General features: G+C 53.4%; 1 long non-coding RNA gene across 1 annotated transcript; it reads right to left on the reverse strand.

The window, feature by feature from the left end:
- LOC136541539 (uncharacterized) lies at positions 1-24,793 on the reverse strand. The gene is made up of 5 exons (XR_010780386.1): positions 23,963-24,793; positions 22,311-22,477; positions 2,876-3,116; positions 1,224-1,390; positions 1-264 (listed from the first exon to the last, which is right to left on the reverse strand). It is a non-coding gene; the product is annotated as an uncharacterized lncRNA (long non-coding RNA).
- Between the last annotated feature and the right edge of the window lie 358 nt (positions 24,794-25,151).

Genomic DNA, 25,151 nt, shown 5'->3' on the forward strand with positions numbered 1-25,151 from the left:
ATTACAACATTTATTCAAATATATACATCAGAGTAAATTAGCGGAAGTCTTACGATAACATAGTTTACAAACCAGTTGTTTCAAACCTTACAAACTAAGTTCGATAATTATTACAAACCATAGTAGTAGTGGAGTGGCATAACTAACATAAACATAACACACAAAATAAGTATCCTGCCCAAGGATCACACATTCATTTATCATCATCGACCTGAACAACGGTCATGTAGCAAGGTCCAAAACAGACCTGCTCATGAGGCTCACCTGCAACAAGGGTTAACAAACCCTGAGTACAAAAGTACTCAACAAGACTGACCCGACGTAAAAGGGGGTGAAAGACTTTAGAGATGCAGGTGTTGGGGTAAGATAAGGATGTAGCAAGATTCAAAAGTTCTTTGCCAAAAGCTTACTATTCTTGATCCTATTTTCAAGTTTTTCCCCTAAGTCTTCTTGATTCATTATCTCAAACTAAGTGTTCATATCCCATGTTCCAATCCTTCTCATTCCATTCCTTTTCTCAAGTTTTAGTAATTCACCAGTCCTGCATTGCTTCTGTAATGAATCGAGTCTCCATATCCGCGGAGCACCGGCAATTCGAATTGATTCAAGTCCCAGCTGGGGATTCCTTATCACACGACATATGTAGAACTTAATCTTGCATATATCAACCTCGCTACCGGATCCTCCTATACTAAGCCATCTCCACGCCACCCTGAGAGTACAGCACACCTCAAATCCGGCCACATTCCAGCCACGAGGGTACACGCTACTCCCGCCATCTCTCCACTCCCAGTGCGTGGGCATTCGTCATAGTATCGGATTAGCCGAAGTAGGCTTACCGGAGTATATGACCAGTACTACAAAGTGTCTCGTTCAGAAGATCCACAATGAGTGGCCTTTAAGCGACATAGTCGGCAACATTCCCCAAAATTCAAGATAAGTCACCCGACTAGTCTCTAGTTCATTCTATCTTCTTTCTTTCTTTGGCCAGTATGCCATCTTTGATTGTATCAAAACTTTTACTTTGAAAACCTATCATAAGCATACTAAGCATACTACGCCTTTGCAAATGAAAACATCTTCAAGGATGGTAAACAATTAACAAGGTAGGAAATGCATCAAGTAGGTATATTTGATTTAATCAACTTAATGCAATAAGTAACATAGGTGATAAACTTTTCAAAGTAACAAGGTAAGGGTTTAATGCATAAACCGGGGCTTGCCTTGGTCGATAGAAAAGGTTAGTTCCACAGAGAGATTATGGAGTTAGACTTGACAGCATCACCATTGATGGATGAACCTTCTCCAACACTTGATCAACACGAGCACCATTGAATGATGACACTCATCCGAAGATTAGTCAACGCGAACCTTCTCACTCACGTATACACTACACGTAAATAAATAATGCATGCTTTAGCATGATGGATTGTATGACATGATGCATGGAGGTGCATTGGTGAAAGCATAAAAGATTAACTTGAATACAACTTTCCTTCACGGTACAGTTACAAGTCAAAACTAACTAAACCTTTTTTTATAAACCCAACTACTTACTTTAAGTACCAAGAATCATCTTATGCTAATGACCCAAGGTCATCACTCAATCAAAATTTCAAACAAAACCTAAGTCATCAAGGTTTACTATTTAACTAACATCATACAACTAACTATAGAGAGCAAGCACATCAAGCATGACACAAGTTTAACAAGGTCACAAGTATCATAACTTGACCATCAACAAGGGCATAAGCCACACTTAGCAACACATGGAGTAAACAACCATAACTAGCATGTCTATTTCTGGACTGGAAACAATAGGTTCATGTTTGGATCATAACTAGAGTTATACAAACCCAATAGCCATGCAACAAGACATTCTGGAAAGCTTACGAAATTTTCTACAATTCATCTTTAATCATCTTAGCATGATTCTCAAGTTTAACTAAGTCAAATATACCCATTTATAGAAACTGGTCCACAATTGACAGAGAGCAGCCATTTCTGAAACCCAACTTTAAATAGGCATAACTCACAAACCACAAGGCCAAATACCACTAAATTTTAACAGAAGCTAGATACATGAATTATCTACAACTTTTGTATAAACAAGTTTCACAACAAAGCATATTATCATGAAGAACTTTGCTAAGTTCCTAGATCTATCCATAAACCACATCGGCAAGAAAATAATTATTAACTTATGTTGCAAACACATAATTGGGCAAAACCAACTTTACCAAAATTTCACACATGACTAAAGAACACCAGAAAGCATGGTGCTCACCTCTAAATAAATTTTCTTAAAGCATTTCTTAATTTATTTAGACATCAAGGTGTATTTATGAACATATACAAACAAATGCACAATAAATTCTACAAAAATTACAGTAGCTCATATATCCTCTCAATAGTCTACTGTACAAATTTCATACCATTTGCATAAGTATAGCTACCTCTATGAAAAAGACAATTTGCTATTGCAAGAAATCATGTGAGAGCGAGATAAATCAAAAACTCACTCATACTTCATCCAATACTCATGAAATTTTTACCACACATCAACTATCATATGAGTAGCATGCCACAAAAATTTCACTTCATTTGGAGCCCTAGACCTGCAGTTATGGAAAATAACAAATTCAACTAGCATTACAACCTTACTGCACAAATCTATTTTTGCAGCTAAAACTTTAAACTAAAACATACTATATTATAGATCTACTACATAGACAATTTCACAAGGATTTCAAAAAGTCCTCATTTGCTATTTTATGAATTACTATGAATTTTCAAAGTTCCAGCCGATTTCAAAGCAAACAGGTCCAACAGGCACTATTCACATGAGTCTGCGGTTCACAGAAAAGCCCCTCACAATTCTCGAATTTGAAGCCGAAGTCCCTGGTCGCGATTTGAAGAACAGAGGACGCTGGAGAAGCTCGATTTCCGGTCGGATGATGCTCGCAGGCGGCGAAGGAGAGGTACTGGAGCAAGCAAGGACCTGTGCACACCCGTGTGTGGACGAATTGTTGCCGGAGATGGCCGGTGAAGAGCTGCCCACGTGCACCGATGAACTGCAGCGGCGGACATGGCGGCAGGCCATGCTCCGACGTGTCCTGTGGATAAGACGATCAACCGGTTTGCTTGCGAGCATCACGGCACAAAGTTAAGCGCAAAACAAGAGAGAGAAAGGAGCTAGAGCAGCCGGAGTAGGCCGGCCACGGCGGAGGCGAGCTTGGCGGCCATGGCGGCTCGGCCGCGACGAAATTCGAGCGCTCGGGCAATTTTTAGCCGATAGCAGTATCTAGGCTGGGCTCAATCGAGGCGCAGGGGTAAGACAAAGCTGTGGGGAAGAGAAATTTGATAGGTAATGCTCGGTGGTGATGAATTTGGCCGGCAAGGAAGGCTCGGTGGCGGCACTGAGATGAAGAAGAGAAGAAGGCAGCGATGAACGATGGCCTGCTCTGTGTCATAAGGAGAGAAGAAGAACACTTCGACTTGGCCAGGGCAGCTAGGGCTGGCCAAATGGGTAGCTGGCACGGCTTGCTTCGAGAAGAGACCGAGGAAACCCACAGCGGCGATGACACAGCAGAGAGGAAGGAAGAGAAGAGAAGAGAAGCACGGCAGGTCACTGTTCATAAGGCAGATTTTTATTTTTTTCTTAAATTCTCATCCATCTATACAGAAACATGAAAATCTCCTTTAACCAAAGTTGTTTAGTTGAAAGAGACAATCAACTTTGCTTTAAGGATCCAACTCAAATTCTAAATGGTTTTGAAATTATAGAATTCAAATGAAATATATATATTAGAAAATTGAATTTGCATTAATTTTTAGAATTTCCAAAAACAGTTAATTAACCATTTTTGGTGATTAAACATAGCTCAATATCATTCAACCAATAGCACCATTTCATAAAACAAGCTTCATACCAATCACCATTATTGACATTATTTCATATAAAACATTTCATAATCAACATTTGCATGCAATAATATAAACATGAAATGCATTAATGACTTGATGCTTGATGATTATGCATAATGATGACATGATCAATTTCTTAATTTTTTTTAACATCTAGGATGTTACAATCCTTCCCCCTTAAGGAAATCTCGTCCCGAGATTTAAAGTCCGAGGGTAAGTAATGGAAAAGGAAATGTGTCAAACACATTAACTTTCAAGTTGTTCATAAAACAACAAGAGTTGACTTGAAATTGTAAACGAGATCAAAAGACAGTTGTAAGGTACAAAGGATTTTATAACATCAATGGAATGATGAAACATGAATTCCAATTGAGAGTTCCAAAATGAGTGAATTACATTAATTGCGGAGCTATAATGGATCATGACCACAGACCTCGATACCAGCGAGCGCCCAGCAGTATTTCCTTATGGCTGCAGTCCATAGGAGACCCCAGGTTTCGACATGGCACCGTAAATCATGGATCATGGCACCACCATAGGGCACAACTAAAGTAACTCACAAGTAACACTTGTCAAGCTAGCAAGATCAAGGAACTAGCATGTGTTGCATTAGGAGAGACCAAGACATGACACATGCATAGGTTTGAGAATTCAAGGATTAGTCCCAAGTTTCAACATTTAGTAGACAGGGAAAAATTAAAGTGCATCAAAAGTTCCAAATGATGTAGAACTTATGAGCAAAAATAAGTAAAGAGTGGTTTACTGGCAAAGCCTGGTGCATGACCAGATTCATTGGGACAAAATAGCTATATCAAGTAATAGCCATTCCCTGAATGGAAGGAGGAAGTTGTAAACATCATTATATTTCAACTTCATATGAATGATTATAACTGGAATATGTGCAGTGTTTCATTAATGACATGATGCATGAACGATTCTTACGTTACTAAACATCAAAGCTCCTATGGTACATAAACAATAGTTGTTATTATATACGGCATAATAAGATTACTACTCCACCACACAAAGCCTTTTTAATCAAATAAGGAATGGAGAGAATGAAATAAGTGTCGGATACCGTGAGAAGGGGTACCCCAAGCAAGAACCAATAAGACAAACGAGGTCTCAGCCAGAAATCTCCGATTCGCCCGAGGCCCCATCGCCGAGGCCCCTTCACCCGAGGCCCTCTCGCCGAGGCCTCAGAAGAAGTACCGATTGTCCGATTCGCCCGAGGCCCCCTCGCCGAGGCCTGCGATTCTCCTATTTCGCGCGAGGCCGGCTCGCCACCAGCCCCGCGACCACCGCTTTGACTAGACTACCCCGGCTGGACATCACATCTAATCAAGGCGCTCAACCACTCCGACAACCAGACGACGGCACAGTACGGCGAAGTGACAGACCAGCACGTCAGCGCCCTGCCATCCACGACGGGACTGAGCAGGGGTTACCGGCTACTGTGCTGCCTAAACTCCTGCACCAAGGACGAACACGACGTGGGGAGTCAGAACTGGGTTCCTGTGACCTCGGGACCAGCGGACTGACCGAGTTTCGCCTCGCCCGAGACTCCCGGCCGAGTTCTGCCTCGCCCGAGACTCCCGGTAGGGCCTCAGGCGAGCTGGCCGTGCTCCGCCTCGTCCGAGGCTGGGCTCGTCCCGCAACCTCGTCGCCTCCGCCTCAAAAGTCGCTCTAGCAGGCTGTCGCGTCCAATCAATGCGCCCAGCTGCACCACTACGTAAGCCACGATCGGCAGTGCACCGCGACAGGAGCGACGGGACAACGGTCAAATCGCCTTTTTAGCATCCCTTGCTGACGATACAGGGTACCATATCCTGTAGACGCACGTTCCGCACTGTTCCGCCTAAATCAACTACGACGATGGCCGCCAAGACTCCGCATTACCGTCCGCAAAGGCCTCGGCACAGCAGGCCTCGGCACAGCGGGTCTCGGCCTCAGCACAGCAGGCCTTGGCACAGCGGGTCTCGGCCTCAGCACAGCAGGTCTCGACACAACCGACCACAGCAGCCCCCAGGCCTCGGCACTTCACCAAGTCAACAAAGGTACAGGAGCGCAGCATGTCGCCGGCCTGGAGACCATACCGACTAGACACCGACGGGAACTCCCACGACGCCGCGCTGCTTCGGGGAGCAGAATACGTCAGCAAATAGTAGCCTTCTCATGTACTTCTGGTCTTCTCCTTGCGGTTATAAAAGGAGGTAGCCGGTACCACCACCGGGGGGCGACGGGCAGAAAGACAAACACACCGATAGAACTACACACTCCTACGCTGCTTGAGAACAACGCCTCAAGCAGCCCGCACCACCTCCACCGAGACCTGGGGCTAGCTCCCTCTCTCACCTAGCTTGTAACCCCCTACTACGAGCACTCCGGTGCAAGGAATACAAGATCGATCTCTCAGACTGGACGTAGGGCCTCGATTGCCTGAACCAGTATAAACCTTGTGTCTCTTTGCATCACCATCCGGTTCGGGAGCACGCAACACAAATTTACTCGTTGGTTGAGGACCCCCTGGTTCCAAAACACCGACAGTTGGCGCGCCAGGTAGGGGCCGCTGCGTGTCGTTTTCGTCATCCCAGCAGGACTCGGATGGCTGACCCCATACGACCATTGCGTCTCGGCACCGTGATTTGGTTCGGGAGCCTAGAGTTCATGTCTCTAGGGCATGAGTACGACATGGTGCTCCTCACTCCTCGAGCCCCACCGTCCGACGATGAAGTCACGCCCCGGCAGCCCAGGCGCAGGCGGCGTCCGGGCGGCCGCTCTCGCCGCGCTCGCCAGGCACGATGCGAGCAAGGCGACCCCGACGCTACGCGAACCTAAGGCGGCACGCCACTCCCTGCCGATATCCTACGACCAGCTGTTGGTACGGGGTCCCTGGCTGGGGACCTGTCTGGCCTGAGCCTGGACAAAGGAAAATCGCCGGTGGCTCGCGGCGACGCCCAGTCGTCTAGCTCCGCTCCACCACTCCCTGAAGAGCCAACCCCGGTGGGGCAGAATCTGGAGACGGCGCCGTCCCCATACCCCTTTGGGCTGCGAAATGCCGCCGCCTCTTATGCCTACGCTTACACTACCGCTCACGAGCACCCCTCGGAACGCCGACAGCGCTTCGTTCTCGACCTGAGCACCCACTCCGACTCCTCGGGCGAGGACGAGGCATGGCCCGGGGTGGATTTCTCCAAACTTCACAACCCTGGGGCTTTGCGCCAATTCTTGGCCGCAAGCGACTACTGCCTCGGCTATTCCGACTCCGACAACGAAGGGACGTACGATCCATCCCGTGAGTGCTTCCACGTCGGGCTCGGGATGCCAAGGGTGGGCGAAGAGGAAGAGAGGACAGGCAACCATTCCCCGCCCCGGGCAGGGGCGGGCGATGCCACACCTCCGTGTCTCGAAGCCCCGACAGCACGGAACGAGAATCCCGTCCGCGGGGAGCATCGACACCCAGACCTGGAGCAGCTCCGCGAGCTTCAAGCCAAGGTCGAACAAGACCGACTCCTTCTGCAACAGCTTCGGGACACTCTCGAGCAGGAGCAGCAAGAGCGCGGTGAGGGCGGAGGAGCCCGACGGAGGGCCCGCGACGTCCATCACCGCATCAACGACAACGAGGGGGATGAGCCACCCCCAATCTTTAATCGCGCTAGCCAGAATGTCGCAGCAGCTGCGATGCTGGTCCGAGCAATGCCCGAGCCCTCCACCACCGAGGGGCGACGGGTCCGCGGAGAGCTCCGCGACCTTCTCGAGACCGCAGCGGTGCAGCAGGCCGAAAGTTCCGCCTCCCGCCGGCGCGGAGGCACTTCGGAGCAACCCATGGCGCGACCTCGCTAGGGCCAGGACGCCTCGGTCCGTCCCGAGCCTGCTCGCGCGACGATGGTCAACAGGGCCCCTTCGGTGCGCGACCGACCTGGACACCAACGCGAGGTACAAGGCGACCACGAGGTAGTTGGCAGGCGACGGCGCCACGACGACGGAGCCGCCCGGGGCTACCATCCCACACCGAGGCGGTCGCTACGACAGTGAAGAGGACCGCAGTCCTTCTCCCGAGCCACCTGGCCCTCAGGTCTTTAGTAGAGCCATCCGCAACGCTCACTTCCCAGCCCGGTTCCGGCAACCTGCCAACCTCACAAAGTATAGCGGCGAGACGAACCCCGAGCTATGGCTAGCCGATTATCGCCTGGCTTGTCAGCTAGGTGGTGCGGACGATGACCTGCTCATCATCCGCAACCTCCCTTTGTTCTTGTCAGACTCAGCGCGAGCCTGGCTCGAACACCTTCCCCCCGCACAGATCCACGACTGGCACGACTTGGTGAGGGTCTTCGTCGGGAATTTCCAGGGCACCTACGTGCGCCCCGGGAACTCCTGGGACCTCAAAGGTTGCCGCCAGAAGCCGGACGAATCTCTTCGAGATTTCATCCGGCGCTTCTCCAAGAAATGCACCGAGTTGCCCCGCGTCGGTGACTCGGAAATCGTCCAAGCATTCCTCTCTGGCACCTCCTGCCGAGACCTGGTCCGAGAATTAGGCCGGAACGTACCAACCACGGCGGCCGCACTCCTTGACATCGCCACCAACTTCGCCTCGGGCGAAGAGGCGGTTGGGGCCATCTTCCCCAACAACGACGCCAAGGGGAAGCAGAAGGACGAGGCCCCCGAGGCCTCGCCCACCCGCGTCCCCAAGAGAAAGAAGAAGGGTCGCCCAGGGAAGCAGGAGGTCCTCGAGGCCGGCCATGTCGCCACAGCAGATCGCAGGAATCCCCGAGGCCCCCGGGGCCCCGGGCTATTTGACGACATGCTGAAGAAGCCCTGTCCTTACCATCAAGGTCCGGTGAAGCATGCCCTCGAGGAATGCACCATGCTCCGGCGTTACTACGCCAGGCTTGGGCTCCCCGACGACGATGACGCCAGGAAAAGGGGCGCCGGCGAGAGGGACGGCGATAAAGATGATGGGTTCCCCGAGGTACGCAACGCCTTCATGATCTTTGGCGGACCCTCGGCATGCCTCACGGCGCGCCAGCGAAAGAGGGAACGCCGGGAGGTCTTCTCGGTCAAGGTAGCCACCCCCCGGTACCTCGACTGGTCTCGAGAGGCAATCACCTTTGATCGGGATGACCACCCCGATTATGTTCCAAACCCCGGGCAGTACCCGCTTGTCGTCGACCCGATCGTCGGCAACACCCGGCTCACCAAAGTGCTCATGGACGGAGGCAGCGGCCTCAACATCCTCTACGTCAACACTCTGGAGCTCCTGGAGCTCGACCAGTCACGGCTCCGAGGCGGTTCCGCGCCCTTCCACGGCGTCGTGCCAGGAAAGCGCACACGACCCCTCGGGCGCATCGACTTACCCGTCTGCTTTGGCACTCCCTCCAACTACCGCAAGGAGGTCCTCACCTTCGAAGGTGGTTGGATTCAAGGGGGCTTACCACGCCATCTTGGGGCGCCCATGCTACGCCAAGTTCATGGCGGTCCCCAACTACACCTACCTCAAGCTCAAGATGCCAGGCCCCAACGGCATCATCACCGTCGAGTCCACGTACTGAACATGCATACGACTGCGACGTCGAGTGCATCGAGTACGCCGAGGCCATCGTGGAGGTCCGAGACCCTCATCGCCGATCTCGACCAGCTTGGTAGCGAGGTTCCCGACTGCCAAGCGGCGCGTCGGGACCTTCGAGCCCGCGGAGGACGTCAAGCTCGTCCCCAGTCGATCTCACCGTCCCCAACGGCCGAGGACTGAAGATCAGCGCCACCCTCGACAGCAAATAGGAGGCTGTGCTCGTCGACTTTCTCCTGTGCGAACGTCGATATGTTCGCGTGGAGTCCCTCGGACATGCCGGGCATACCAAGGGAGGTCGCCGAGCACGCCTTAGATATCCGGGCGGGCTCCAGGCCGGCAAGGCAGCGCCTGCGCCGGTTTGACGAGGAGAAGCGCAGGGCCATCGGCGAAGAAGTGCAGAAGCTCATGGCAGCCGGGTTCATCAAGGAAGTATTCCATCCAGAGTGGTTGGCTAACCCTGTATTAGTCAGGAAGAAAAGCGGCAAGTGGAGGATGTGCGTGGACTACACTGGTCTAAATAAAGCGTGCCCGAAGGTCCCATTCCCACTACCACGAATCGACCAGATCGTCGACTCCACTGCAGGATGCGAAACCCTCTCCTTCCTTGATGCGTATTCCGGTTACCACCAAATCAAGATGAAAGAGTCCGACCAGCTCGCGACTTCTTTCATCACTCCATTCGGCATGTACTGCTACGTAACCATGCCGTTCGGCCTCAGAAACGCAGGGGCTACTTACCAGCGGTGCATGATCCAAGTCTTTGGCGAACACATCGGGCGAACCGTCGAGGCCTACGTGGATGACATCGTAGTCAAGTCCAGGAAGGCCGGATGATCTCGTCGGCGACTTGGAGGTTGCCTTCACATGTCTCAGAGAGAAGGGCATCAAGCTCAACCCCGAGAAGTGTGTCTTCGGGGTTCCCCGAGGCATGCTCTTGGGATTCATAGTCTCGGAACGTGGAATCGAGGCCAACCCGGAGAAGGTCTCGGCCGTGACCAACATGGGCCCGATCCGAGACCTCAAAGGGGTGCAGAGGGTCATGGGATGCCTTGCGGCCCTAAGCCGCTTCATCTCGCGCCTCGGCGAAAAAGGCCTGCCCCTGTACCGCCTCTTGAGAAAGTCCGAGCGCTTTTCTTGGACCACCGAGGCCGAGGAAGCCCTCGCCAGGCTCAAAGCACTGCTCACCAACCCCCCCGTCCTGGTTCCGCCCACCGAGGGCGAGCACCTCTTACTCTACGTCACCGCGACGACCCAAGTGGTCAGCGCGGCCGTAGTAGTCGAGAGGCAGGAGAAGGGACATGCTCTACCCGTCCAACGACCTGTCTACTTCATCAGCGAAGTGCTCTCCGAGACTAAGACGCGTTACCCCCACATCCAGAAGCTGGTTTACACCGTAGTCTTGGCTCGACGCAAGCTGCGTCACTACTTCGAGTCCCACCCGGTGACTGTGGTGTCGTCTTTTCCTCTGGGAGAGATAATCCAAAACCGGGAGGCCTCGGGTAGAATAGCCAAGTGGGCTGTCGAACTCATGGGGGAAACCTTGTCTTTCGCGCCTCGGAAAGCGATCAAATCACAGGTCCTGGCCGACTTTGTAGCCGAGTGGACCGACACACAGCTGCCACCCGTTCAGATCCAATCAGAATGCTGGACCATGTACTTCGACGGGTCTCTGATGAAGACTGGGGCTGGCGCGGGCCTGCTCCTGGTCTCTGCCCCTCGGAGTACACATGCGCTACATGATCCGGCTTCACTTCGCCGCCTCCAACAATGTGGCCGAATACGAGGCCCTCGTCAACGGCCTGCAAATCGCCATCGAACTTGGAGTACGACGTCTCGACGTACGGGGTGATTCGCAGCTCGTCGTCGATCAGGTGATGAAAGAGTCAAGCTGCCATGACCCCAAAATGAAGGCGTACTGCACGATAGTACGTCGCCTAGAGAAACAAGTTCGACGGTCCTCGAACTCAACCACGTTGCAGCGAAAGTTCAACGAGGCCGCAGACGAACTGGCAAAGATGGCGTCGGCACGGACCCCGGTCCCCCCGAACGTCTTCGCCAGAGACCTCCACAAGCCATCCGTCGACTACGCCTCGGCGACAGAAGAGGGCCCATCGGCCGAGCCCACCGCAGGGCCCGAGGCCCCCTCTGCCACTGAGACCCCGCCAGCCAAGCCCGAGGCCATGGCGATTGACGCAGAGCCTCCCAAGGCCGACCAAGGAACGGACTGGCGAGTCCCTTTCCTTGATCGCCTCGTTCGAGGAGAGCTTCCTGCGGACAGAAGCCGAGGCCCGACGGCTTGCGCGACGAGCCAAGACTTACGTCCTCTGCAACGGCGAGTTGTATAGGCGTAGCCCATCTGGTATTCTCCAACGATGCATCACCACCGAGGCTGGCCAATCCCTACTTTGGGACTTGCACGCGGGAGTCTGCGGGCACCACGCGGCGCCTCGGGCGCTCGTGGGTAACGCCTTCCGCCAAGGTTTCTATTGGCCAACAGCGAGTGGCCGACGCCACGAAGCTAGTACGCTCCTGCGAGGGATGCCAGTACTACGCTCGACAGACGCACCTCCCGGCCCAAGCCCTCCAAACCATCCCCATCACATGGCCATTCGCTGTGTGGGGGCTGGACATGGTTGGGCCTCTGCAGAAGGCACCCGGGGGCTATACCCATCTGCTGGTAGCCATCGACAAATTCTCCAAATGGATCGAGGCTCGTCCGATCACTCAGATCAAATCCGAGCAAGCGGTGCTGTTCTTTACGGATATCATCCACAGGTTCGGGAATCCCAAATACCATCATCACCGACAATGGGACGCAATTCACCGGCCACAAGTTCCTGACATTCTGCGACGACCGCCACATCCGTGTGGCCTGGTCGGCCGTAGGACATCCCAGGACAAATGGCCAAGTAGAACGTGCGAACGGCATGATCCTACAAGGTCTCAAACCTAGGATACACAACCGGTTGAAGAAATTCGGCAAGAAATGGCTTGCCGAACTCCCATCGGTCATTTGGAGCCTGAGGAATACACCGAGCCGAGCCACGGGATTTACACCGTTCTTCCTGGTCTATGGGGCCGAGGCCATCCTCCCCACTGACCTGGAATACGGTTCCCCGAGACTACAGGCCTACAACGAGCAAAGCAACCGCACTGCCCGCGAAGACGCCCTCGACCAACTGGAGGAAGCCCGAGACTGTCGCGCTGCTACACTCGGCCAGATACCAGCAAGCCCTACGACGCTACCAAGCCCGGCGCGTCCAAAGCCGAGACCTGAAGGTGGGCGACCTGGTGCTGAGACTGAGGCAGAGCAACAAGGGCCGCCACAAGCTGACCCCACCCTAGGAAGGGCCGTACATCGTCGCTCAAGTGCTGAAGCCCGGGACCTACAAGTTAGCCAACGAGAAGGGCGAAATCTTCACCAACGCTTGGAACATAGAACAGCTACGTCGTTTCTACCCTTAAATTTCCAAACGTTGTTTACATTGTTTCTCGAAATACAATAAAGAAGCATTCTTAGTTGTTATAATCTTTCGAGGAACCCCCTTATAGACAAGTCGATTGTATAGAACCTAAGGACCGTACGATCGTCTCAAAGGTGAAAAGGCCGGCCGAGCCGTGAGAACGGCCTACGCCTCCGGGCTACGGCAGCTCCCTCACCACCTTTTCACCCAAAGGACAGCGTAGGCTCCGAGGAAGTTCTGTACAGAGAGCTTGTCTATCAATAGGGGCTCGACGCCACAATAGCGCTATAAGGGAGACTCGGCTCTGCCTCTGCAAAGCCGAGCCTCCCTCAGGGGCTAAAAAGGGGGAACCCCCTAAGTCCCGAACACCGTTTGTTAATGGTCTTTCAAAAAATTTCTACGCCAAACTCTCTCGCGCTCCGGCGGGACCTTCACAAGAAACCCAAAGACCAAAAGCTTGTCTCGAGGCCAAAGGGCCGGTCGAGTCGTGAGAACGGCCTACGCCTCTGGGCTACGGCAGCTCCCTCACCACCCTTCGCCAAAGGACGGCTTAGGTTCCGAGGAATTCTTTGCGGGTTCCCAAGATCGAGACAGAGGGCACAGGCTCGGAAGTAGAACAGAAAACAGTTAAAAGACGCACATACGCAAATACTTTAAAGGCCTCGACGGCCACAAAAACGTCACGGTATGGCAACTAACTCAATCCGGTTACATGGCCCCTTTTGGCCCAGGTCAAAGCTCAAGGGATCGGCGGCCGGCGCGGGAGGGACCACCTCTTCTTCAAATAGACTGGCCAGCGCTGTGCCAGGTGCCTCAGCCGCCTCCAACAGCTTCACGACCTCCTGCATCAGCCTCCTCGTCATCTTCTGGCAACACGTAGCCGTCGCTGACAGCCTCGAGGTTGATGGCGTAGTGCGAGGAGACGACGGCCAGGGCGCGCTTGACGCCCGTGTGCAACGCCCCCCGGAGCCTCTCGTGGACGCGGCCGCTCAACGCAATCAGGCGGCTCCCAAGGGAGCTGCCTGATTGGACTCCCTCGACGTCAAGGGCCTCGCAGGCGGTACGGACAGCGCTGCGCAGCGCCTCGTGCTCCCGTACCTCAACATCCAGCGCCGCTTGCGCTGCGACGGAGGCCTCTGCCGCCTGGGAGGCCTCTTTCTCCAGATCTACGTCGCGACGAGGGGTCAGGAGTCAAACGCGAACCAGAGCAAATGGAACGAGGAACATGGTTCAGCGAACTTACCCTCGGCCTTGCTCTTCCAGGCTGAGACCTCGACCCTGAGAGGCCTCGGCCGCCTTGGTAGCCTCTGCCAAGGCGACTTTCGTCGCCTGATGCTCGCTCTGCTCCGCACCCAGCTGCCCGGCTGTGACCTTGGCAGAGGCCGTCGCTTCTTGGGCCCGAGACCTGAAGGAGTCTCGCTCCTCCTCTAGTTCCTTGATCTTCGCCACCAGAGGGGCAGACTGCTCCTTAGCCGTGGCCAACTCGGCCTGAATGTCAGCACAACGAAGGCGGAGGTCCTCCACTTCCGCACTCCGCGCCGACAAAAGCCCCTAGGCATCGGCAAGCAGGCCCTTCTGCCTGCCGGAGCTGGTCCCAGATATCCCTCTCATTTCGCAGGAACACCGATTTCCCAAGGGATCGGGTCTCGAGCTCCTAAGGAGGCAAAACAAAGAACGCACGTCAAACACTGCGAGGGGGCTCGGAGAGAAAACAACGCGGCACGAGAGAGGAAAGTACTTACCTGTGTGACACCGGGCAAGTCCCGCCCCATAATAGTCATCGCTGTCTGCAGCGACCGCACTGCCAGTTGGCGGTACTGCTCGAGGGTGTCCCAATGCCCCCCCTCTGCGGTATCCTCAAGGGCGAACACGGGCTCCCCCTCGGGGTCAGCCCGGTTCCGCCAGAAAACACGCGGGAAGTTCCACCCACGGGGCTCGGGCCGTAGCCGGACAAGGGCCGAACTCCCCTCGGCGGGATCTGGGACTGGCTGCTCCACGGTACTAGGCCGCCTCGACGTCCGCCGCCTCCTTCCCATGGGAGGAATCATCAGACGAGATTGCCTGAACCAGGGGCGGCGCCAAAACTTGCTCCGTCTCCATCTCCATCGCCTCGGCCTCGACGGACCCGGGGGCTCTGGCCTCCGCCGTCTCTACCTCGGTCGGCCTCGGCGTCCACCGCCCTGACTTCGGAGGTCTTGGGGGCTCCGGCCTCACCCTCAATGGCCTCGGCAATGGTGGACGCCCCAGCCTCATTCGCCCCAAGACCCACGACATCGCGGGGCGGGGCTCCTCCTCCTCCACTCGCTCCGCGGCCGCCTCGGCACCCTTTTCCTGGGCAGCCGCCTCCTCCGAAACGGCCCCGCCCGACGCCGCGCCACGCTGCACGCCAGCCTGCGCCTCCGCTGCCTGATGGGCGGAAGAGCTAACGTTCACCTTGAGCGCCTTACGGGGCGCCAAGGCAGGATCTTCCACCAGATGCTTCTGGCTGGAAGCAAAGACACTCCCAAGGTCAGCATGCGACCAAGGGGCAAACAAGAAGTACTACGGACTCCACCAGAAAAAGACGCTTACCGCGAACGGGGATGCAGCCGCTTCGACACCGCCAGCCTCCTCTGCAACGGCGGCGATGGGGGCAGCAGCACGGCCCCTGTGTCCACCGGCGCCAGCTGGCCTCCGCCGGACTCCCGGCACCTCCTCGACCCTTCGCGGAGACAATGGGGTCGCCCCCACCGTCGCTTGCTCCACCTCCGCCGTCGGGCCCATCGGGCCTGACGGCACGCTCCTCCAACACCCGTGCCTCGGGCGGTTCGGCCTCGGTCCCGGGGCGGGCCGCCACCGGCCCTGGGACGCCTCCTCCTCCTAGGAGCGTCAGGCTCCTTGCCGGCGCCCCGGGCACCATCTCCCTAATGTCCGGGAGGTTTTCCAGGCAAGCCGTCTCCATCTCGCGCCCACCGCCGTCGCCCGAAGAATCCGACACCGACGTCGAGGGAGACGGCCTCCAACGGGAGACCGTCGAGCCTCTGACGCCGGCGACGGGCGTCCAGCTTTTCGCGCGCGAGGAGCTTCTTCGTGCGCCTCGCCTCCTTGGCATCTTCTTCTTCTTCTCCTCCACGGTGCGCGCCCTGTTCACGGCTCGCCGCCGGGCGTCCTCGGGAACGGGCGGCGGGGAGTCTCGCATGTCTCTTATCCCCTGTATGAACGACGAAGTAAGACAACAGACAAAAAAGGCGGAAAACAAGAAGGCCGCGAAAGCCTCGGCAACATCCAACTTACCAGCGAAATGTGCCCCCGCGACGGACGCATCGGGAACGGCATCAAATCGTCGAGCTTCGGCTTCCCGTCTACCGCCTCTCTCACCCGACGCAGGGTCTCGTCGTCGGTAAGGGCGAAGGCGGACATCTTGATACCGGCGATCGGATCGCTTGGGGTCATCTCGAACAGCCGCCGACGCCGGGCCATCAGCGGCAACACCCTCCAGCGGTGAAAAGCCGCCACGACCACGGCCGCCGAAAGGCCGCGGTCGCGCAGCTTCCCCAAGGCCCTCAAGAGCGGTTCCAGCCTAGGCTGATCGACCTTGATGACGCCGTATCCCCATTTCTCTGGCTGACTCTCTACAACCCGCCCGGTATAAGGGGGAAGTCCTCCGTCGTCGTTGCGGAGGTAGAACCAGCTGTCATACCAACGACGGTTGGACGATGACAGCTGGGCCGGGATGTAGAGGGACTGCCAGGTCTTGGCGCACGTGAAGAGTGCAGCCGCCGGCCCTCGTCACCTTCCGAGCCCCCCTCGTTCCCCCCGGCTTGGTGGTGAACGTCGCTCGGAACAAGTGGAGCCACAACTCCCAGTGGGGAGCGATCCCCAAGTACCCCTCGCAGACGGACGACGAAGATGGCCGCCTGCGCGATGGAGTTGGGGCTGAAGTTGTGAAGCTCCACGCCATAGTAATGCGGGAGCGCCCGCATGAACTGATCCACCGGCGACCCGAGGCCTCGCTCGTGGAAGACGACGAAGCTCACCACGTAGCCGTCACGCGGCCTCGGCTCCGACTCGTTCCCCGGAGCGATCCACTCCGGCTCGTCAGGGTCGGTGATCGGGCGAAGAAGACCGGCCTCCACGAAGCGACTGTAGCTTCTCCTCGGTGACATCAGACCGCTCCTAGGGATCCGCCGGGAGGAGGACGGGACCACCAGCCATTGCGCGGCGGAGGACGCTGCTACGGCGGTAATCTCTCTCCCTCTTTCTTTCAGTCTCTCTCTCTCGCCCTTCTCCTCCCCGCTCTATGCTCTCAACAACGGCGCGGAGGCAGCAAAGCGAACACGGAAAAGGTAAGGAGGGGGAGGGCGAGGCTCTTTGCGTATTTATGCAGGGACGAGACGAAACCACCGGGCGACGGAATCGGGGAAGTTTCCCCCAGAAAATCCGCTGCGGTTATCCAGATCCGGTCTTACCGCCCACGCACCCACTCCCTCATTAATTGCGCGTGCAGTTACGTCCCGTAGGCTGACGCCACGTCGCGTCCAACCGCAACAGCAGCAGGCGCCGTTTCGCCTCCCCGAAAAAAGCCGCCTCAAAAGACGCGCCTGCCGTTGTTAGCCGTAGGGAGAGAAATAACCCCCACCCGATTCCTTTCACGGCAAAGGAACTGGGCACCGAGCCCACTACGGTCCAGGGGTTCGAAGGCTGGGCCCTTAAGGGTTTCGACAGCCGCCCCAGGGACAACAGAGTCAGGGGCGACTACGGGCGAGCCTATACGAGGCCGAGGCCCAAGCAAGCGAAACGCTTGGGACGCCCTGTGTCGTGTCCGAGACCGGCAGGGAAGGTCTCGAATGGGATCCCACCGTAGGGAGGCACCGAGCCACCGAGGCCCAGCGAACGGCCTCGGCACCCACTAGAGAAACCCTCCGGTACTCTTGGAGCGCGTCTCCGGACCGCTAGCCGACCCCCAGCGAACGGGGTACGGCCTCCACTCGGACTTACCCGATAACAGCTCACCGGAAATGCCATCGCTCGCGCCCACCGAGGGTAGCGTGGCATCTTCCACCCCTCCTTCCGAGCGAAAAGGAGCGCGAGGGTCGAACAAAAAGTCAGGAGAATCCCTGACGGCCCTCTTGCTCCGCGCAGAGGCTAGGGGACTCTTCCTGCGAAACATTGCCGAGTCCCAGCGACTTGGGCTCGCACACGAGGGGGCTCGGCAACACAAACCCTCCTTCCGAGCGAAAAGGAAGCGTGAGGGTCGTTCAAAAAGCCAGAAGAACTCCTGACGGCCCTCTTGCTCCGCTGCAGAGGCTAGGGAGCTCCTTCTGCAAAGGACGCCGAGACCCCGCGACCTATGCTCGCACCCGAGGGGGGCTCGGCTGACAAACCCTCACGCGCGAGGGGCGAACCAAAAGCCAGGGGGACCTCTGACCGCTCTCTCGCTCCGTGCGAGAGACTCGGGGGCTCCTCCTGCAAACTTTGCCGAGACCCAGCGGCTTAGGCTCGCACACGAGTGGGCTCGGCAAACAGCCCCCCGTCCGAGCGAAAAGGACGTGCGGGAGACGGACAAAAAAGTCGGGGGGACCCCTGACCGCCCTCTCGCTCCGTGCAGAGGCTCGGGGGCTCTTCCTGCACACAAGATAAAGACAATCGACCCAAGTCCATTACGGTCCAGGGGTTCGAAGGCTGGGCCCCCAGGGGTTTCGACAGCTGCCCCAGGGCAAAAGAGTCAGGGACGACTACGGGCGAGCCTGTACAAGCGCGCCCTGTGTCGTGTCCGAGACCGGCAGGGAGGTCTCCGAATGGGATCCCACCGTAGGGAGGCACCGAGCCACCGAGGCCCAGCGAACGGCCTCGGCACCCACTAGAGAAACCCGCCGGTACTCTTGGAGCGCGTCTCCGGACCGCTAGCCGACCCCCAGCGAACGGGGTACGGGCCTCCACTCGGACTTACCCGATAACAGCTCACCGGAAATGCCGTCGCTCGCGCCCCCCGAGGGTAGCATGGCATCTTCCACCCCTCCTTCCGAGTGAAAAGGAAGCACGAGGGTCATACAAAAAGCCGGGGGAACCCCTGACGGACCTCCTACTCCAGGCAGAGGCTAAGGGGCTCTTCCCGCAGCATCGTCGAGGCCCAGCGATCCGAACTCGTATCCACGGGCTCAGCAAAACACAATGTGAAACCCTCACTCGAAAGAGAAAAAAGCCCCTGAAGAAGTGAAATCACTCCTCCAGGGCCTCGGGGGCTACACCCGGCGGGTGCGCTCGCGCGCACCCACCGAAACCTTAAACACGGAACACCATCCCGACAGGAACTATCAAGAGCCAATTCTCGCCAGAACCTCAGGGGGAGTGCCTCCACTCCCCCAAGGCTCGGGGGCTACTGTCGGATACCGTGAGAAGGGGTACCCCAAGCAAGAACCAATAAGACAAACGAGGTCTCAGCCAAAAATCTCCGATTCGCCCGAGGCCCCATCGCCGAGGCCCCTTCACCTGAGGCCCTCTCGCCGAGGCCTCAGAAGAAGTACCGATTGTCCGATTCGCCCGAGGCCCCCTCGCCGAGGCCTGCGATTCTCCTATTTCACGCGAGGCCGGCTCGCCACCAGCCCCGCGACCACCGCTTTGACTAGACTACCCCGGCTGGACATCACATCTAATCAAGGCGCTCAACCACTCGACAACCAGACGACGGCACAGTACGGCGAAGTGACAGACCAGCACGTCAGCGCCCTGCCATCCACGACGGGACTGAGCAGGGGTTACCGGCTACTGTGCTGCCTAAACTCCTGCACCAAGGACGAACACGACGTGGGGAGTCAGAACTGGGTTCCTGTGACCTCGGGACCAGCGGACTGACCAAGTTCCGCCTCGCCCGAGACTCCCGGCCGAGTTCTGCCTCGCCCGAGACTCCCGGTAGGGCCTCAGGTGAGCTGGCCGTGCTCCGCCTCGTCCGAGGCTGGGCTCGTCCCGCAAACCTCGTCGCCTCCGCCTCAAAAGTCGCTCTAGCAGGCTGTCGCGTCCAATCAATGCGCCCAGCTGCACCCACTACGTAAGCCACGATCGGCAGTGCACCGCGAAAGGAGCGACGGGACAACGGTCAAATCGCCTTTTTACCATCCCTTGCTGACGATACAGGGTACCATATCCTGTAGACGCACGTTCCGCACTGTTCCGCCTAAATCAACTACGACGATGGCCGCCAAGACTCCGCATTACCGTCCGCAAAGGCCTCGGCACAGCAGGCCTCGGCACAGCGGGTCTCGGCCTCAGCACAGCAGGCCTCGGCACAGCGGGTCTCGGCCTCAGCACAGCAGGTCTCGACACAACCGACCACAGCAGCCCCCAGGCCTCGGCACTTCACCAAGTCAACAAAGGTACAGGAGCGCAGCATGTCGCCGGCCTGGAGACCATACCGACTAGACACCGACGGGAACTCCCACGACGCCGCGCTGCTCCGGGGAGCAGAATATGTCAGCAAATAGTAGCCTTCTCATGTACTTCTGGTCTTCTCCTTGCGGTTATAAAAGGAGGTAGCCGGTACCACCACCGGGGGGCGACGGGCAGAAAGACAAACACACCGATAGAACTACACACTCCTACGCTACTTGAGAACAACGCCTCAAGCAGCCCGCACCACCTCCACCGAGACCTGGGGCTAGCTCCCTCTCTCACCTAGCTTGTAACCCCCTACTACGAGCACTCCGGTGCAAGGAATACAAGATCGATCTCTCAGACTGGACGTAGGGCCTCGATTGCCTGAACCAGTATAAACCTTGTGTCTCTTTGCATCACCATCCGGTTCGGGAGCACGCAGCACAAATTTACTCGTTGGTTGAGGACCCCCCGATTCCAAAACACCGACAATAAGATAAGTCGGAAGCAATTTGGACCAAATTAACAAGTTATATATATTTGTCCCAAATCATTTTGAAGTTTTTATAAACCAATACAACAAAGACTTTGTAACGATCGCTCTGATACCATTCTGTGGCAGAACCTCCTAAATTATAGGACCCACATGCACTTGTCAGTGTCCAACGACCTTTGACAACTATGCATATGTTCCTGGTAACTTAAGAAGTCTGTCGGGTGTCCTCGGGGAACCCCGAATCATCCACGATTTCCGAGCAGGATCGCATTACAGAGTCATCGCAGTATTACAACATTTATTCAAATATATACATCAGAGTAAATTAGCGGAAGTCTTACGATAACATAGTTTACAAACCAGTTGTTTCAAACCTTACAAACTAAGTTCGATAATTATTACAAACCATAGTAGTAGTGGAGTGGCATAACTAACATAAACATAACACACAAAATAAGTATCCTGCCCAAGGATCACACATTCATTTATCATCATCGACCTGAACAACGGTCATGCAGCAAGGTCCAAAACAGACCTGCTCATGAGGCTCACCTGCAACAAGGGTTAACAAACCCTGAGTACAAAAGTACTCAACAAGACTGACCCGACGTAAAAGGGGGTGAAAGACTTTAGAGATGCAGGTGTTGGGGCAAGATAAGGATGTAGCAAGATTCAAAAGTTCTTTGCCAAAAGCTTACTATTCTTGATCCTATTTTCAAGTTTTTCCCCTAAGTCTTCTTGGTTCATTATCTCAAACTAAGTGTTCATATCCCATGTTCCAATCCTTCTCATTCCATTCCTTTTCTCAAGTTTTAGTAATTCACCAGTCCTGCATTGCTTCTGTAATGAATCGAGTCTCCATATCCGCGGAGCACCGGCAATTCGAATTGATTCAAGTCCCAGCTGGGGATTCCTTATCACACGACATATGTAGAACTTAATCTTGCATATATCAACCTCGCTACCTGATCCTCTTATACTAAGCCATCTCCACGCCACCCGAGAGTACAGCACACCTCAAATCCGGCCACATTCCAGCCACGAGGGTACACGCTACTCCCGCCATCTCTCCACTCCCAGTGCGTGGGCATTCGTCATAGTATCGGATTAGCCGAAGTAGGCTTACCGGAGTATGTGACCAGTACTACAAAGTGTCTCGTTCAGAAGATCCACAATGAGTGGCCTTTAAGCGACATAGTCGGCAACATTACCCAAAATTCAAGATAAGTCACCCGACTAGTCTCTAGTTCATTCTATCTTCTTTCTTTCTTTGGCCAGTATGCCATCTTTGATTGTATCAAAACTTTTACTTTGAAAACCTATCATAAGCATACTAAGCATACTACGCCTTTGCAAATGAAAACATCTTCAAGGATGGTAAACAATTAACAAGGTAGGAAATGCATCAAGTAGGTATATTTGATTTAATCAACTTAATGCAATAAGTAACATAGGTGATAAACTTTTCAAAGTAACAAGGTAAGGGTTTAATGCATAAACCGGGGCTTGCCTTGGTCGATAGAAAAGGTTAGTTCCACAGAGAGATTATGGAGTTAGACTTGACAGCATCACCATTGATGGATGAACCTTCTCCAACACTTGATCAACACGAGCACCATTGAATGATGACACTCATCCGAAGATTAGTCAACGCGAACCTTCTCACTCACGTATACACTACACGTAAATAAATAATGCATGCTTTAGCATGATGGATTGTATGACATGATGCATGGAGGTGCATTGGTGAAAGCATAAAAGATTAACTTGAATACAACTTTCCTTCACGGTACAGTTACAAGTCAAAACTAACTAAACCTTTTTTTATAAACCCAACTACTTACTTTAAGTACCAAGAATCATCTTATGCTAATGACCCAAGGTCATCACTCAATCAAAATTTCAAACAAAACCTAAGTCATCAAGGTTTACTATTTAACTAACATCATACAACTAACTATAGAGAGCAAGCACATCAAGCATGACACAAGTTTAACAAGGTCACAAGTATCATAACTTGACCATCAACAAGGGCATAAGCCACACTTAGCAACACATGGAGTAAACAACCATAACTAGCATGTCTATTTCTGGACTGGAAACAATAGGTTCATGTTTGGATCATAACTAGAGTTATACAAACCCAATAGCCATGCAACAAGACATTCTGGAAAGCTTACGAAATTTTCTACAATTCATCTTTAATCATCTTAGCATGATTCTCAAGTTTAACTAAGTCAAATATACCCATTTATAGAAACTGGTCCACAATTGACAGAGAGCAGCCATTTCTGAAACCCAACTTTAAATAGGCATAACTCACAAACCACAAGGCCAAATACCACTAAATTTTAACAGAAGCTAGATACATGAATTATCTACAACTTTTGTATAAACAAGTTTCACAACAAAGCATATTATCATGAAGAACTTTGCTAAGTTCCTAGATCTATCCATAAACCACATCGGCAAGAAAATAATTATTAACTTATGTTGCAAACACATAATTGGGCAAAACCAACTTTACCAAAATTTCACACATGACTAAAGAACACCAGAAAGCATGGTGCTCACCTCTAAATAAATTTTCTTAAAGCATTTCTTAATTTATTTAGACATCAAGGTGTATTTATGAACATATACAAACAAATGCACAATAAATTCTACAAAAATTACAGTAGCTCATATATCCTCTCAATAGTCTACTGTACAAATTTCATACCATTTGCATAAGTATAGCTACCTCTATGAAAAAGACAATTTGCTATTGCAAGAAATCATGTGAGAGCGAGATAAATCAAAAACTCACTCATACTTCATCCAATACTCATGAAATTTTTACCACACATCAACTATCACATGAGTAGCATGCCACAAAAATTTCACTTCATTTGGAGCCCTAGACCTGCAGTTATGGAAAATAACAAATTCAACTAGCATTACAACCTTACTGCACAAATCTATTTTTGCAGCTAAAACTTTAAACTAAAACATACTATATTATAGATCTACTACATAGACAATTTCACAAGGATTTCAAAAAGTCCTCATTTGCTATTTTATGAATTACTATGAATTTTCAAAGTTCCAGCCGATTTCAAAGCAAACAGGTCCAACAGGCACTATTCACATGAGTCTGCGGTTCACAGAAAAGCCCCTCACAATTCTCGAATTTGAAGCCGAAGTCCCTGGTCGCGATTTGAAGAACAGAGGACGCTGGAGAAGCTCGATTTCCGGTCGGATGATGCTCGCAGGCGGCGAAGGAGAGGTACTGGAGCAAGCAAGGACCTGTGCACACCCGTGTGTGGACGAATTGTTGCCGGAGATGGCCGGTGAAGAGCTGCCCACGTGCACCGATGAACTGCAGCGGCGGACATGGCGGCAGGCCATGCTCCGACGTGTCCTGTGGATAAGACGATCAACCAGTTTGCTTGCGAGCATCACGGCACAAAGTTAAGCGCAAAACAAGAGAGAGAAAGGAGCTAGAGCAGCCGGAGTAGGCCGGCCACGGCGGAGGCGAGCTTGGCGGCCATGGCGGCTCGGCCGCGACGAAATTCGAGCGCTCGGGCAATTTTTAGCCGATAGCAGTATCTAGGCTGGGCTCAATCGAGGCGCAGGGGTAAGACAAAGCTGTGGGGAAGAGAAATTTGATAGGTAATGCTCGGTGGTGATGAATTTGGCCGGCAAGGAAGGCTCGGTGGCGGCACTGAGATGAAGAAGAGAAGAAGGCAGCGATGAACGATGGCCTGCTCTGTGTCATAAGGAGAGAAGAAGAACACTTCGACTTGGCCAGGGCAGCTAGGGCTGGCCAAATGGGTAGCTGGCACGGCTTGCTTCGAGAAGAGACCGAGGAAACCCACAGCGGCGATGACACAGCAGAGAGGAAGGAAGAGAAGAGAAGAGAAGCACGGCAGGTCACTGTTCATAAGGCAGATTTTTATTTTTTTCTTAAATTCTCATCCATCTATACAGAAACATGAAAATCTCCTTTAACCAAAGTTGTTTAGTTGAAAGAGACAATCAACTTTGCTTTAAGGATCCAACTCAAATTCTAAATGGTTTTGAAATTATAGAATTCAAATGAAATATATATATTAGAAAATTGAATTTGCATTAATTTTTAGAATTTCCAAAAACAGTTAATTAACCATTTTTGGTGATTAAACATAGCTCAATATCATTCAACCAATAGCACCATTTCATAAAACAAGCTTCATACCAATCACCATTATTGACATTATTTCATATAAAACATTTCATAATCAACATTTGCATGCAATAATATAAACATGAAATGCATTAATGACTTGATGCTTGATGATTATGCATAATGATGACATGATCAATTTCT

The sequence above is a fragment of the Miscanthus floridulus genome, chromosome 3 (assembly GCF_019320115.1).
Source record: "Miscanthus floridulus cultivar M001 chromosome 3, ASM1932011v1, whole genome shotgun sequence".
NCBI lineage: Eukaryota > Viridiplantae > Streptophyta > Magnoliopsida > Poales > Poaceae > Miscanthus > Miscanthus floridulus.